The sequence below is a fragment of the Lactuca serriola genome, chromosome 1, assembly GCF_051521515.1.
Source record: "Lactuca serriola cultivar US96UC23 chromosome 1, Lser_US96UC23_V15, whole genome shotgun sequence".
In the NCBI taxonomy this organism is placed as follows: Eukaryota; Viridiplantae; Streptophyta; class Magnoliopsida; order Asterales; family Asteraceae; genus Lactuca; species Lactuca serriola.
The window spans coordinates 41732943-41747130 of NC_136408.1; positions in this window are offsets into that span (position 1 = coordinate 41732943).

Here is a 14188-nt window from a genome sequence, read left to right on the forward strand (position 1 = left end):
AAACGACATTCCATGCCATGCCACTGCCTCCTGAATGTATATTTTAAAACTTTAACATTCATCTTTATCTATCACCATAGATTTACATTCCAAGAATTTATTTTGTCTTTCCTAAGTCTTTTATCTTATAAACACTTTCCGAGTCAAGGCAAAAGAGCCTTACATAGTCGAAATGTAATCTCTCATGATTAAGTATGTCTTATTCAAACAATATTAGGAATATCACTATAGTTCCCACTAGTTCTTAATAAACATAAATGTTGTCTTCATTTTGATATAAAAGCATACATTGTGTTTTCATATTAAAATGTTGATTCCAACCTTGAGATGTTTACTTTATATCCATAAATGGATCTTAAGACTTACATATTCTGTTAGGATAACATATATTAAGAAAATCTCCAGGCTAATCTATATATACATCTTTAAGTAGGTGTCTATTAAGGAAAACGGATTTTCTTGAAACTTTATTTGTCATATCTCATAATCAGAATATGCAATTATGATAAATAATATCATGGCTGATTTAATCATAGCTACTTGAGAAAAGGTCTAGTCATAGTTATATACATGAGTATGAGTAAATCCTTATTAAATTTAAGTCTTGATAAATGTGTATAGACCTCCATGTATATATTTTTTGTAAAAGAATTACTTACTCCTTCTAGCTTTGTTGTAGGGAAGAATATTAATCAAGCCCATAATTGATTATTATACACGAATTATATCTCAGTGTTCATGACCCAACGTTATTTATCAGATTCAAGATCTGATATAACATTTGGGTAGTTGATGGATTTGCCAAAAAACATCAAGAAGAACTCATCAATGAGAGATTCCATATTTCTCATGTTATAGATGGCGTCTACCATTCATGCGAACTTGTGTTTATGAATTGTTGTTATACACGTTTAACCATTTCTTGTTGAAACCAATACAAACTATTGCTACATCAGACTATGGTTCTTGAGCTGCTTCAAGTTCCATGTGTCTCCCACTTGCTTTATCATTAGAAACTTGCTTTTTGATAACTCACCTTTCAGAGGAATAAGAGAACTTATTCTTGATGGGTTTGTATAAATAATATAAGAAAACTTGTAGACTATTCCACAAATATATAATTAGTAGACTTTTGGTTTAGAAGCTTTAGTCCAACATAGGCTTCAAATCCACAAAACATTAAGTAAAATAAGGATGAAACCTCTCCATATTAAATCTTATAAAGTGTTTTATCTACTCTTTAGTTGGTGTTTGTATTCAAAGTACAAGTAATAGTCATTAAGGCATAATCCTAAAAGAATAAGGGAAGATAATTTCCACCGATTAGAAAGTAAACCATATATTGTAAGGTTTAGATCATCCTTTATTATCACTAAGGATTTAGATGGTTCTATTAGTTTGTATTTCAACTTTATACTTGAAAACTTCAACAAAAGTTTCACAATTGTATTTTAACATGTAAAATATAAATACAACGACTATAGTTGTTTATAAAGTTGATTTAGTATCTTTTGTTAAGTCTTAGACATTCATTAGAAAGGAAGCGGTACATCACAATATACAACTCCTTAATAATTATTTTCTCTACAGTTTAGTGAAAATGTCATTAGGAATCCTTTACATATAAGTAAGATCTACATATGTCAAATAAACTACATTATTTTCCTCCAAAAAATCCATTTCTTGAAGTTCGAATATGTGTATATCATTTATATAATAAAGATAAAATATATTAGGTAAGTTTGATTTATAACAATTTTAAGTCAAAAGTGTTTTCATATAGAACTTGTTATTTATAAAACATTGATATCTACTTTATAATTTTTTAAGAGATTTAGTTATCTAAAGCATAATTTTAATCATTACAGAATATGAAGGTGATCATTATGGAAAACGATTAAGTAAATAATCAATCATTTAATAAATTAACTGAGACATATATATATATATATATATATATATATATATATATATATATATATATATATATATATATATATATATATATGTATAGACCTGCTAAATTTAAAAAATTCATTGTTCCAAAACAAACATTGTTTTACAATATAACTAATTTATGTTCTAAGCATAAATAATAAACCAAACTCCGAGAGTGAAGTTCCAACTTGATTGTGCTCAATTGATTACTTTTCATGAAATATCTGCAAACCATTCACAAATATTAGATTAACATTAAGTACCAAGTTTTTGAGGGTTATATGAAAAGTATAAGTTTTATCTAATAGATACCTAAAATACTAGTCTCTCCATACTTTCTTTTTGAAATAAGAGGACAATTCCTCTTCTAGTGTTGTTTTTCTCCATTAAAGAAACATGATTCATATTTGCGGGCCTTCTCGGATTTCTTAGGCCTAAAAGGTGTCATTTCCATGTCCCAATGGCCTCTTAGAGCACACATGGAGATTCTCTTCAGCCTTGCATTCTTCCTATGTTTGATCTGGTTCAAACGAAATAGCTCTGTATCTCAAGAATATTTGCTTCACCTAACGAAACATGTAAAATGCTTCTAAGCATTCCAGTTCCTCCACAGGTTAGGAATAATTGCACCTGATATGGTTTCAGATCATCATTTACATCACAAACATGTTTTCACCAAACACCATATTAAGTTTTACTGGTAATTGCAGGTTGTTCAGGAATAGGGCCTTTAATAATGTACAATTTCTCATCTTTTCGAGATTCTCTTTCAAGACATGAAACCAGCTGAAGAAATTTTATCCATTGAATGTTATTTGTTCATGTAGACCAGCAAGATTAAGATTATGCATGGTAATGGGATTCGATTTTGTTCTCATCTATAAAATTTTAACAAAATTCATTTAATATTTTCAATATTTAAATCTTAAATAATTAATACCTTTTTAATTTCTAAAAACATTAATCATCAAAGTATAGGATCCAAGTTGCAAAACAAACAAATGGTTAGGTGACATTTATCCCATCCATTTGGATTTAACTAGATAAATATCGATTATCAGTTATATACTAATATATAATTCCTAGATTTATGGGACCATTAATAACAAAGTTTAATAGACATGTTTTGTAACGTCCTAAAAATACATATAAAAGTTTTGTTTTTAAATCCATTCCATTCATAAGAAACTGATACCAAAGTATTCAAAAGAGTCACACTGTAACATCATTAGTGCGGAAAATTATGGAGTGATGCAGTGCGATCTAGTCGGGCCCTTCCTCTTCGAACTAGAGGTACCTGAAATAGAAACTAAAAACTGTAAGCACAAAGTTTAATTAGTTCCCCCAACATACCACATACTAATCAAACACACTAAACAAACATAGTGCCAAACATATATGGGTGTTGGCCTGCCCCTTTCGGTCTATCTCAACCGGGACAGCCAAGCATATCTAGGTGCTAACCAATCCCTTCGGCCTATTTCAAACGGATACTGCCAAGCATATATAGGTGTTGTGTAACACCCTGATCCTCAGGTATTAATAATGATATTTTGGTTTGGTTTTTGAGAACCTACTCGACGAGTTGGCCTCCCTACTCGTCGAGTAGTAGCGGGTTTTTCCACGAAGTTTAATGACCTACTCGCCGAGTTCATTATGGGACTCGACGAGTAGATGCTGGCAGATGAAACCCTAGATTTCGGGGCCTTGCACCCTATTTAAAGGGTTATTATCCTCCCCTAGCCTCCCCTTTACTGCTCTTTACCTCCCAAAAACCCTAATTCGAGTGTGAGTGTGTTTCTTGGTGATTTTAAGCTTGAAGGAGGGATTTGGTGAAGGAAGCACTTGAGGAACAAGCTAGATGAAGCAAAAGGCTCGTGGGGATTCAAGATCTACTCCTTTGGAGCACTTTCTGAGGGTATTAAGTTGTTCCTTGGCTCATTTCCACCCAAAACCCTCTTGTGCACGGATTCTAAGAAAGGGATTTTGTGTTTAAGCCAAGATCTGAAGTTGTAACTTCAGATCTGGACTCCTTTGGGCCTTGAGATGCATAAAGTTATCAGTTGAGCTTAGCATGTGCCTCCCCTCAAGTGTATGACTTCATTCCAAGCTTAGATTAGCTATTTTAGGGCCCTAAAGCCTTGCATGCACGTAAAGTTTGCAACTTTACGTGGAAAGCATGCCTCAGGAGCCTAGATATGTAGTTTGGAAGCATTGCATGGCTCAAAAGAGTTTGTATGGCTTGAGATCTGATAGGACTCAGCGAGTCGCAGGGGGCGACTCGGCGAGTCATATGAAGGAACGCTTGGACTCGACGAGTTGGATGAATAGCTCGGCGAGCCAGATGAAGATTACTTAGAACTCGACGAGTTGAAGGAACAACTCAGCGAGTCGAGTAAGATTTCCCCAATTGTTGGATGTTCGTAGACGTGTCAAGTGTCAAGTAAGTAAACTCGACGAATGATCTTAGATTATCAATCAAGACCGTATGAACTCGACGAGTCACCTCGATGACTCGGCGAGTAGATGTTATCCCGGGAAACTCGGTGAGTCACTAGTTGTACTCGGAGAGTTAGGGTCAACATGGATTGTTGACTTGATCATGGTTGTAGTTGACCAGAATGGACTTTGGGGAAATGACTGGATATTGTATGACACTTTTTAGACAGTTGAGTGGAGCATCCCGTGGGGTATATTTGGTCGCAAGTGTCAATTCAACATTCGTGACAGGTGAGTCTTCTCACCATACCTATGGGTCTAAGGCACCAAGGCCGGCCCATTATTTGATTATGATATATGTGTTAGACATTCTGTGTTTTGTTATGTGATTGCATGTTTTGTATGAAGACCCTGGGGGAAGCCCGTGGCATTGGATGTAAGACCATGTGGGGTAGCCCATGGCAATCCTAGGTAAAGACCATGTGGGGTAGCCCATGGCAGTCCTAGGTGAATACCATGCGGGGTAGCCCATGGCATTGGATGTAAGGCCATGTGGGGGAGCCCATGGCAGTCCTAGGTAAAGACCATGTGTGGTAGCCCATGGCATTCTCACAGGTTTCATGTATGCATGGCTTACGTGATATGTGTGTAGCTTTTATAGCTAACAGGATATATGATATGTGGTTTGTGTGTGTGTGGTATGCTCTGGGAAACTCACTAAGCATTTCGTTTACAGGTTGTTGATTATTTCAGGTACTTCAGAGCCTAAGGGCAAAGGCAAGGCGTGATGACGTGGCGTGCACTCTACCTCTCTTTTTGTGTGTTTGGGACTCTCTGATGTTTTCAAAAAGTACAATGAATTTGTAATAATTGTGAATTGGAAAACAAATGGTTTGGAAACTTAGGGATTATGGGATGTGTTTGATTAATTAAAAATGAAAAAAAAATATTGGAAAAATTGGGTCGTTACAAGTTGGTATTAGAGCCTTGGTTTGAGGGATTCACACACTTTCTTGGGTGTGTCGGGATTCAAACTAAGGAAGTGGTAAAATGTTTTCAAAATTAACCTAAAAAGGATTTTTAAGCCAAAGGAGGAGAGTGCAACGCGCGTGATCAGCCGAGCCAAGTAAGTAGTTTCCCAAGTTGAATAACCATGTTATATGATAGTGAGCTTTGTCGAATATATGGAATTGCTAAGTGTATGTTTTAAAATTATATACGGTTAGGAGCTGATAGCCTCAAAATGATTGATTTAGCCTATTTGATCCTTTCTGTGTATAATTTGCATGCCTAAAAGCAACCTGTAGTGATTGGTTTGATTGTTATGAGTAGGACAACCATAGGGTGTCCGGGTTTGATTCATGCAAGAGTTATGAGTCATGGTTTGTGTGGATAGACTTGGAAGTACCAGGTAAAGCAGCGGGGTAAAGCACGAGTAGGTGTGGAAGGTAGTATTAGGCCCGTACTACTGGAAGCACACGACCCGTACTCAAACCCATGTTCTACCTGGGAATTCCAAAGTAAAACGGTATGGAAGTAACCTCGTTATGGGTATCTTGATCATTATGTTTTGTGAAATGACAGTCCAGCATGGTGGTTACGCGATTGGGATCAGGATCGGGATCGGGGGCTGGGTCAGGTGGCCCTACTGATGGTATTGATGAGAGGTTGCGCGAGCTGATTGCGGCCGAGGTTACGAGGGGCATCCTTGACGCTACCCTAGTCATCTTTGGGACGGTCAAGTAAGGTATGATGGAGATCATGGAAGATAGACTTAGAGCATTCAGGGCCGATATTTCTATGGGCCAGGGTGGAGCTCGAACCCCCTCGTTTAGGGAGTTCAAGGCATGTGGAGCTCCGGAGTTCTCTGGAGTCAGGGATCCCATTGTGAGAAAATGTTGGGTGGCGGACATTGAGAATGCCCAGCGCACGAGTTCTTGCCTGGAGGAGGCAAAGGTTGGATTTGCTTCCTGTATGCTGAGGGACAGGGACCGAGATTGGTGGGGCGAGATTACTAGTCAGGTGGGAGCAGCCGGTGTGGCTGACATGTCGTGGGCCAAGTTTGTACGACGATTCGATCAGGAGTTTGCACCACCTATTGAGGTGCAACGGATGGTGAGGGAGTTTCATGATTTACAGCAAACTACTGAGACTGTGGCGGAGATCACCGCTAAGTTTCAAGAGCGAGCTTTGTTGATCCCTCAGTATGCGGCAGATGAGGACATGAAGAGGACCCGATATCACTCTATGTTGAGAGAGGGTATACGGGAATTTGTAAGCTTTACAGGGTGCAAAACCCTGAATGAGATGGTTGATAAGGCCCGTGAGAGGGAGATGGAGTTGGAGTCCCGCACGAAGCGGAAGACTGAGCAGGTTCAGGCAGCGGGGGCTCAGGCTAAGAAGCCTAAGACCTCCGATTCTTTGAGTAAGGGCCAACAGGGCCGGGGCCGGTGCGCCAAGTGCGGGAGATTTCATGGTGGGGCTTGTCGGACAACCAAAATGTCGGGATGCTACTCATGTGGCCAGCAGGGTCACTTGAGTAAGGATTGCCCCAAGAAGGGCTTGATATGCTTTCACTGCAACCAGACAGGCCATAAAAGGCCAATTGTCCGAGGTTGCAAGTAGGAGGATGAGTAGGATCTGTGGCAGCGCCCGTGCCCGCCACTATAAGGATTAATGATGGCCGCCCTAAGGTGGAAGCTCCAGCGGTGAAGAGTCGCGTATTCCAGCTGACTACCGAGGAGGCTCGGGCCGTGCCAAACATTGTGGCTGGTATGTGTTCATTATCCTCTATCTCTTTTATGTTAAATGTTTGTATGTATGCTTATTATGCTTTGTATAGGGACCTTTCTGGTCAATGGTATGACGGCCCATGTCATATTCGATTCGGGGGCTACCCGATCTTTTGTGTCTCTTGTGCTTAGCAATAAATTCCGAGACGCACCGGGGACTCTGGATACCCCGCTCGAGGTGGAGATTGCAGATGATCGCACCGTGAGTGCTGCGAGGGTGTGTCATTGTAACGCCCGCAAATCCGGGCTAGTCAAATTAGAGGCAATAGGAGTCGAAAACGAATTTTCGACAAAAGATTATTTAGAATAAATAATCTTAACCAAGTTGTAGAATATGTCACAAGGTTTCCGTACATATAAAAAACGCCGAAATCCGAGTTATAACGAAGAAGTTATGACCCGTCGAAGTTTCGCGACAGAACCGGCACGGCACCGGGAAGTGTAAATAGTGAATTTACGATAAAGCGAGATTTAGCCTTAGCGATCTAAACGAAAGTCGTAGAATATGTTAAACTAAGAGCATCGATAAATAGAACGCCCAAATCTGACTTCGTATGAAGAAGTTATGATTTTTCGAAGTTTCGGAATAGCAGTGTACAGCCCGAAAATCGAATATTAGATCGAGCGGTTTTTAGCCAACACGACCTAAACGAGAATCGAAGATCTCATCGAGAGTAGCGTAACGAGAAAAAGATGGGCGAAAACGGATGTCGGATGAAGAAGTTATGAGGATTTAACGGACCAATCGTGTCCCGGCCCGTTAATAATATAAAATTTAAAATCGAGACAAAATTAGCCGACAAAGTCTAAACGAAAGTTGTAGAGTACGTTCCCACCTTCGCGTGGATATAAAGAACGTCGAAAACGGAGCTCGTATGCGAAAGATATGATTTTTAGAAGTCGAGAATGCAATTTGCAAAGACTGATAAGGAGCTGATGACGTGGCGCATTGTGGGCCATCCATCGCTGATTAGATCTCGCTTCGGATGAAGAACACGTCACCCTTCGCATACGCCCCGCGTCCGAGGTCAGTACGCCCCGCGTACCCTCGCCTTATCTCTTCCGATGTTGCGAGCCAGCTGGTGCGAAGCTGGCACCCTTATCCGAGTTACGCGCCGCGTCCGAGGCTACCCCCCGCGTAGTCCGAGGACCTCTGACCTATAAATAGCATGCGAGCCATTCCAGGTTTTTCACTCCAAATCCACTTCTTTCTCTCACTAGTTTCTCTCTCTAGCTCATCTAAACCCCCCTAAACCCTAGAAAAACCCCTTAGCACCCTAGGGAAGCCCCGAGGCTCCCGGAGTCCCGAGAAAAAGGAGTTTTTCGGTTTCAAAACGCTACTCCAATTAAGTCCCGGTTTTCGATAAAATTCGCTGTAAGTGTGCTACGCTTACGTAATTTTTAATATAGCTTTCAAATAATTATAGGAATGTTATTAGGTCCTTAAAATAATTATTTGGGCTATTATTATGAGTTATATCGAGTATTATTAACGCTTAATAATACTCGGACTAATTAATTTGTCGCGGTTATCGTTAAACTAAACCCTAGTGGTATCGATACTAGGTTTTATCGAAAGAATATCGTTTTGAGAGTATCGAAGCGTTGTCCGAGTGCTGAGTCACCACCTAATCAAGTGAGTGCATAGTTACTTTCCGCTTACACATACATATGAAGTATTTTATATAAATTACGTGTTGGGTGTGTATATTATCTGTATACTTGCTATCTATGTTGGATGAACGTTTTATACATGTTTTCAATGATTTAAACTGTATAGGTATTTTATATCTACAAAATGTGTTGGGTAAAACATGGGTAGATGTAATAGTTGTTGTGTGACAAAATAAAATAATGAGAGGCCTCGTTATAGCTGTTCTTGATGATCTAGTCATCTAGCGGAGTATAGATGACGACCACGGACTATTCTAGACAGTCCAGTGGAACACTAGCAGGCTCGCAACCTGTAGGTGTTTATTCGAACTGTGTGTTTATCCGAACTGTGTGTTTATTCGAACTGTGTGTCTATTCGAACTGTGTGAACTGTGTGCTCACCAGGTATACTCCATCCCAATGATAGTCCTTTGATTAGGTCCCTTGTGTTAGATGTTTTAGGGACATAATGTGAGGATAACGGGAATGGGTAATTGGGTTGATTGTTTGATGTTTAAAAATAATAATTATATTATTGTGGGTTGAAAACCCTATGTGCTCACCAGGTTTCCCAACCTGACCCACTCAGTTTATTTATATCACAGGTGTTGATATGAAGTGACATTACACTGAGAGATTTAAAGAGATGTAGATCACTAGTGTAAATAATTGTAAGTTCTGTTTATGCTTATGTTTCTGTATTAATGATGACATCCCAAACGTTTTAAAATGAAATAAATACGTTCCTTCGAAAATGTTTTAATAACGTATTTACCATGTTTTTCTGCGAACAAATTCCGCAACATTTTTATAAAATGAAGTACTCTAATTTTTATAAAGCATAAACAAAATCGGTCTTTTCTGGCCGTGATTTCGGGGATGTCACAGTCAGGATTGCGTCTTGAATGTGCACGGCGAAAGGTTTCGCGTTGATTTGGTTCCCATACCATTGCAAGGATTGAAGGTGATTATTGGGATGGAGTGGCTGGGGGCCAATGGGGCCATGATCGTTTGTGAGCGGCATCTAGTCCGGGTTCGAACCCCAAGGGGGGGGGAGAACTGGTTATCCACGGCGAGAGGACTACGCAGGGCCCGACCCTTTGTTCAGTTGCGAGGGCGAGGAGGTTTCTGCAGCAGGGCTACATGGGATTTTTGACCTATGTTTCAGATACGCGAGTGGAGGCAGTGACGAATATCGATAATATACCAGTGGTGCGGGATTTTCGGGACATTTTTCCTGAAGAATTACCCGGAGTGCCTCCGGAGAGGCAGGTGGAGTTTCGTATTGACCTGGTACCCGGTGCCGCCCCGATAGCAAAGGCACCATATCGGTTGGCGCCACCCAAGATGCAGGTATTATCTGCACAGCTTCAAGAGCTACTAGACCGAGGGTTCATCCGTCCAAGTAGTTCTCCGTGGGGAGCTCCGATCCTTTTCGTGAAAAACAAGGACGGGTCGCACAGGATGTGCATCGATTACAGAGAGCTGAATAAGCTGATGGTGAAGAACCATTATCCTTTGCCTAGGATTGGCGACCTGTTTGATCAGCTTCAGGGAGCATCATGGTTCTCTAAGATTGATCTCCGGTCAGGGTATCATCAAATGAGGATTCAGGATGAGGATATACTGAAGACGGCTTTCAGGACTCGTCATGGGCATTACAAGTTCGTGGTGATGCCATTCGGGCTCACCAATGCTCTGGCCGCATCCATGGATCTCATGAACCGGGTGTGCAGGCCGATGTTGGATCAGTCGGTGATCGTTTTTATTGATGATATCCTGGTCTACTCCAAGAATAGGGAACAACATGAGCAGCATTTGAGAAAGGTGCTGGAGACCTTAAGGACGGAGAAGTTGTATGCGAAGTTCTCCAAGTGTGACTTTTGGTTGCGGGAAGTACAATTTTTGGGTCATGTCATCAATCAAGAGGGTATTTCGGTTGATCCAGTGAAGGTAGAGGTTGTGATGCGATGGGAAGTACCGAGGAATGCCTCGAAGATTCGTAGCTTCTTGGGCTTAGCGGGTTATTATCGGAGATTTATCCAAGATTTCTCCAAGACTGCGGTGCCATTGACCCGTTTGACCAAGAAGAATGTGGCTTTTCGATGGAGTGAGGATCAGCAAAGGGCTTTTGAGACCCTAAGGCAGAGGTTATGTGAGGCTCCGATCCTAGTATTGCCCGAGGGATTGGACGATTTCGTGGTATATTATGATGCATCGATTTCAGGACTGGGTGCGGTACTGATGCAGAGGGGACGCATGATCGCATATGCCTCACGGCAGTTGAAGCCTCACGAGGCAAATTACCCCACACATGACCTGGAGTTGGGGGCAATAGTGTTTGCCCTCAAGATTTGGAGGCACTATTTATATGGGGGTGAAATTCGTTGTGTATACCGATCACAAGAGTTTGAAGTATTTGATGGACCAGCAGAACCTGAATATGCGACAGAGGAGGTGGTTGGATGTGCTAAAGGACTATGACTGCGAGATCCTATACCATCCAAGGAAGGCCAATGTGGTGGCCGATGCATTGAGTCACAAAGCGATGGGGTCGCCGATCAGGGGTATTTGTATGAGGGTGACGGTAAGTCCACCCTTGATAGACATGATTCGAGAGGCTCAGGTCGAGGGGGTGAAGAAAGAGAACTGGAAATTGGAAAGAATTCGGGGGCAATATCCTTTGTTTGTTAAGGATAGTCGTGGCTTGTTGACGCAGTGTGGCCGAGTATGGGTGCCGATGTCAGGGGGAGTGAGGTAGAGATTGTTATAGGAGGCGCATAAGTCAAAATTTTCTATTCACCCAGGTGCAACAAAAATATATAGGGATTTGAGGATGAGCTATTGGTGGCCCTGCATGAAGCGGGAGATCGCCGGGTATGTGGAGCGATGCTTGACCTGCAGGAAGGTCAAGGCCGAGCACCAGCGACCACATGGTAAGGTTCAGCCATTACCCATTCCCATGTGGAATTGGGAAGAGATCACTATGGACTTCATCACGAAGCTACCGCGTACAACGAGGGGAGTAGATGCCATATTGGTGATCGTGGATAGACTGACGAAGAGTGCTCACCTCATTCCGATCTCCGAGAGTATATCTGCAGAGAAGTTGGCGGACATTTATGTTCGAGAGGTGGTGGCTAGGCACGGAGTGCCAATATCAGTGGTTTCAGATAGGGATGTTCGGTTTACATCCAGGTTTTGGAAGAAGTTCCACGAGGAACTGGGTGCCCAGCTGCATTTTAGTACAACATATCACCCCTAGACCGACGGCCAAAGTGAGAGGACGATCCAGACACTGGAGGATATGCCGCGGGCATGTGTGCTAGATTGCAAAGGGAGTTGGGATACGTACCTCCCACTGGTAGGGTTTTCGTACAATAACGGTTAACATGCCAGTATCGACCGAGCACCATTTGAGATGTTATATGGGCGGAGGTGCAGGACCCCAGTGTGCTGGGATGAGGTTAGACATCAGGTTTTGGGGAGTACGGAAGTGGTACTCGAGACCATCGGACTAATTCAGCAGGTGCGCGACCGATTGCGAGTCGCGCAGAGTCGTCAGAAGAGTTATGCGGACCGACGACGATCAGACCTCAAAATTCAGGAAGGAGAATTTGTCTTATTGAAGGTGTCAACCTGGAAAGGGATTATCCGGTTCCGCAAGAGGGGAAAATTGGGGCCTCGGTTCATAGGTCCGTTCAGGATCATAACCCGGGTGGGCAAGGTGACATATCGTTTAGAGCTCCCAGAGGAGCTTATTCCGATTGACAACACCTTCCATCTGTCTCAGCTCCGGAAGTGTGTTGCCGACGAGTCTTCATTCATATCCTTGGACGACATTCAGTTGGATGGGAGCCTGAATTATGTCGAGAGACCAGTTGCGATCATAGAAAAGAAGACGAATAAGCTCCGTAATAAAGAAGTGAAGTTGGTAAAGGTGCAATGGCAGCACCGAAAGGGTTCCGAATGGACCTGGGAATTGGGAGATGAAATGCGAGGTTTCTATCCAGAGTTGTTCGGACCAACAGGCTTCGAGGACGAAGCCTAATTCAAGTGGGGGAGAGTTGTAACACCCTGATCCTTAGGTATTAATAATGATATTTTGGTTTGGTTTCTGAGACCCTACTCGGCGATTTGGCCTCCCTACTCGTCAAGTAGTAGCGGGTTTGTCCGCGAAGTTTAATGACCTACTCGCCGAGTTCATTATGGGACTCGACGAGTAGATGCTGGCAGATGAAACCCTAGATTTCGGGGCCTTGCACCCTATTTAAAGGGTCATTAGCCTCTCCTAGCCTCCCCTTTACAACTCTTTACCTCCCAAAAATCCTGATTCGGGTGTGAGTGCGTTTCTTGGTGATTTTAAGCTTGAAGGAGGGATTTGGTGAAGGAAGCACTTAGGGAACAAGCTAGAGGAAGCAAAGGGATCGTGGGGATTCAAGATCTACTCATGTGGAGCACTTTCTGAAGGTATTAAGTTGTTCCTTGTGAAACATCCCAAAAATACTACCCAAAAATTTCGATTTTTATTATAACAAAACCCATGAGACTGAGTATCACATAATAAAATCATAAGCTGTGTGTTTCAAAAACCATAATGAAATACTGTGAGAAAAATTGTATCACAACTGTATCCAAACATATCAAGAAAACTAAATCAACTCCCAGGAAAAATCTGAAGCTGTGGTGTGTGCGATGCCAGCATTGGACCGAAGTCCGGGCTAACTGGGGCCTTGCCCCCTACATCGGACCGAAGTCCGAAGCTGACTGGGACCTCTGTCCCCTACATCGGACCGAAGTCTGAAGCTGACTGGGACCTCTGTCCCCTACATCGGACCGAAGTCCGAAGCTGGCTGGGACCTTCGTCCCCTACATCGGACCGAAGTCCGAAGCTAACTGGGATCTCCGTCCCCTACATCGGGCCGAAGTCCGAAGCTGACTGGGACCTCTATCCCCTACATCGGACCGAAGTCCGAAGCTGACTGAACATAGCATAAACATATCAACTAACACAAACACATAAATCCTGTCTGAGCCACGGAAACATCAAACATACTAGCTACTGCATTGGACCGAAGTCCAGAAACTACGGCTAACTGAACGGGCCGTCACTGGCCTTAGACCCGTTCCTACTGAAGGGAAACTCACCTCGTGAACTGGCTGCTGTGTGAATGGCTCTGGAAGCTAACTGCTGCTGCTCCGGTATCTTCCCGGCTACAAGTCCATAAACACACTCAATCAAATGCTAAACACTGCACTGGGTAAAATGACTCTTTTACCCTTGGTCAAAGTCAACTCTCTCGGTCAAAGTCAACCCACAGTTGACCTGACTCGCCGAGTTGGGCCGCCAACTCGCCGAGTCTCTA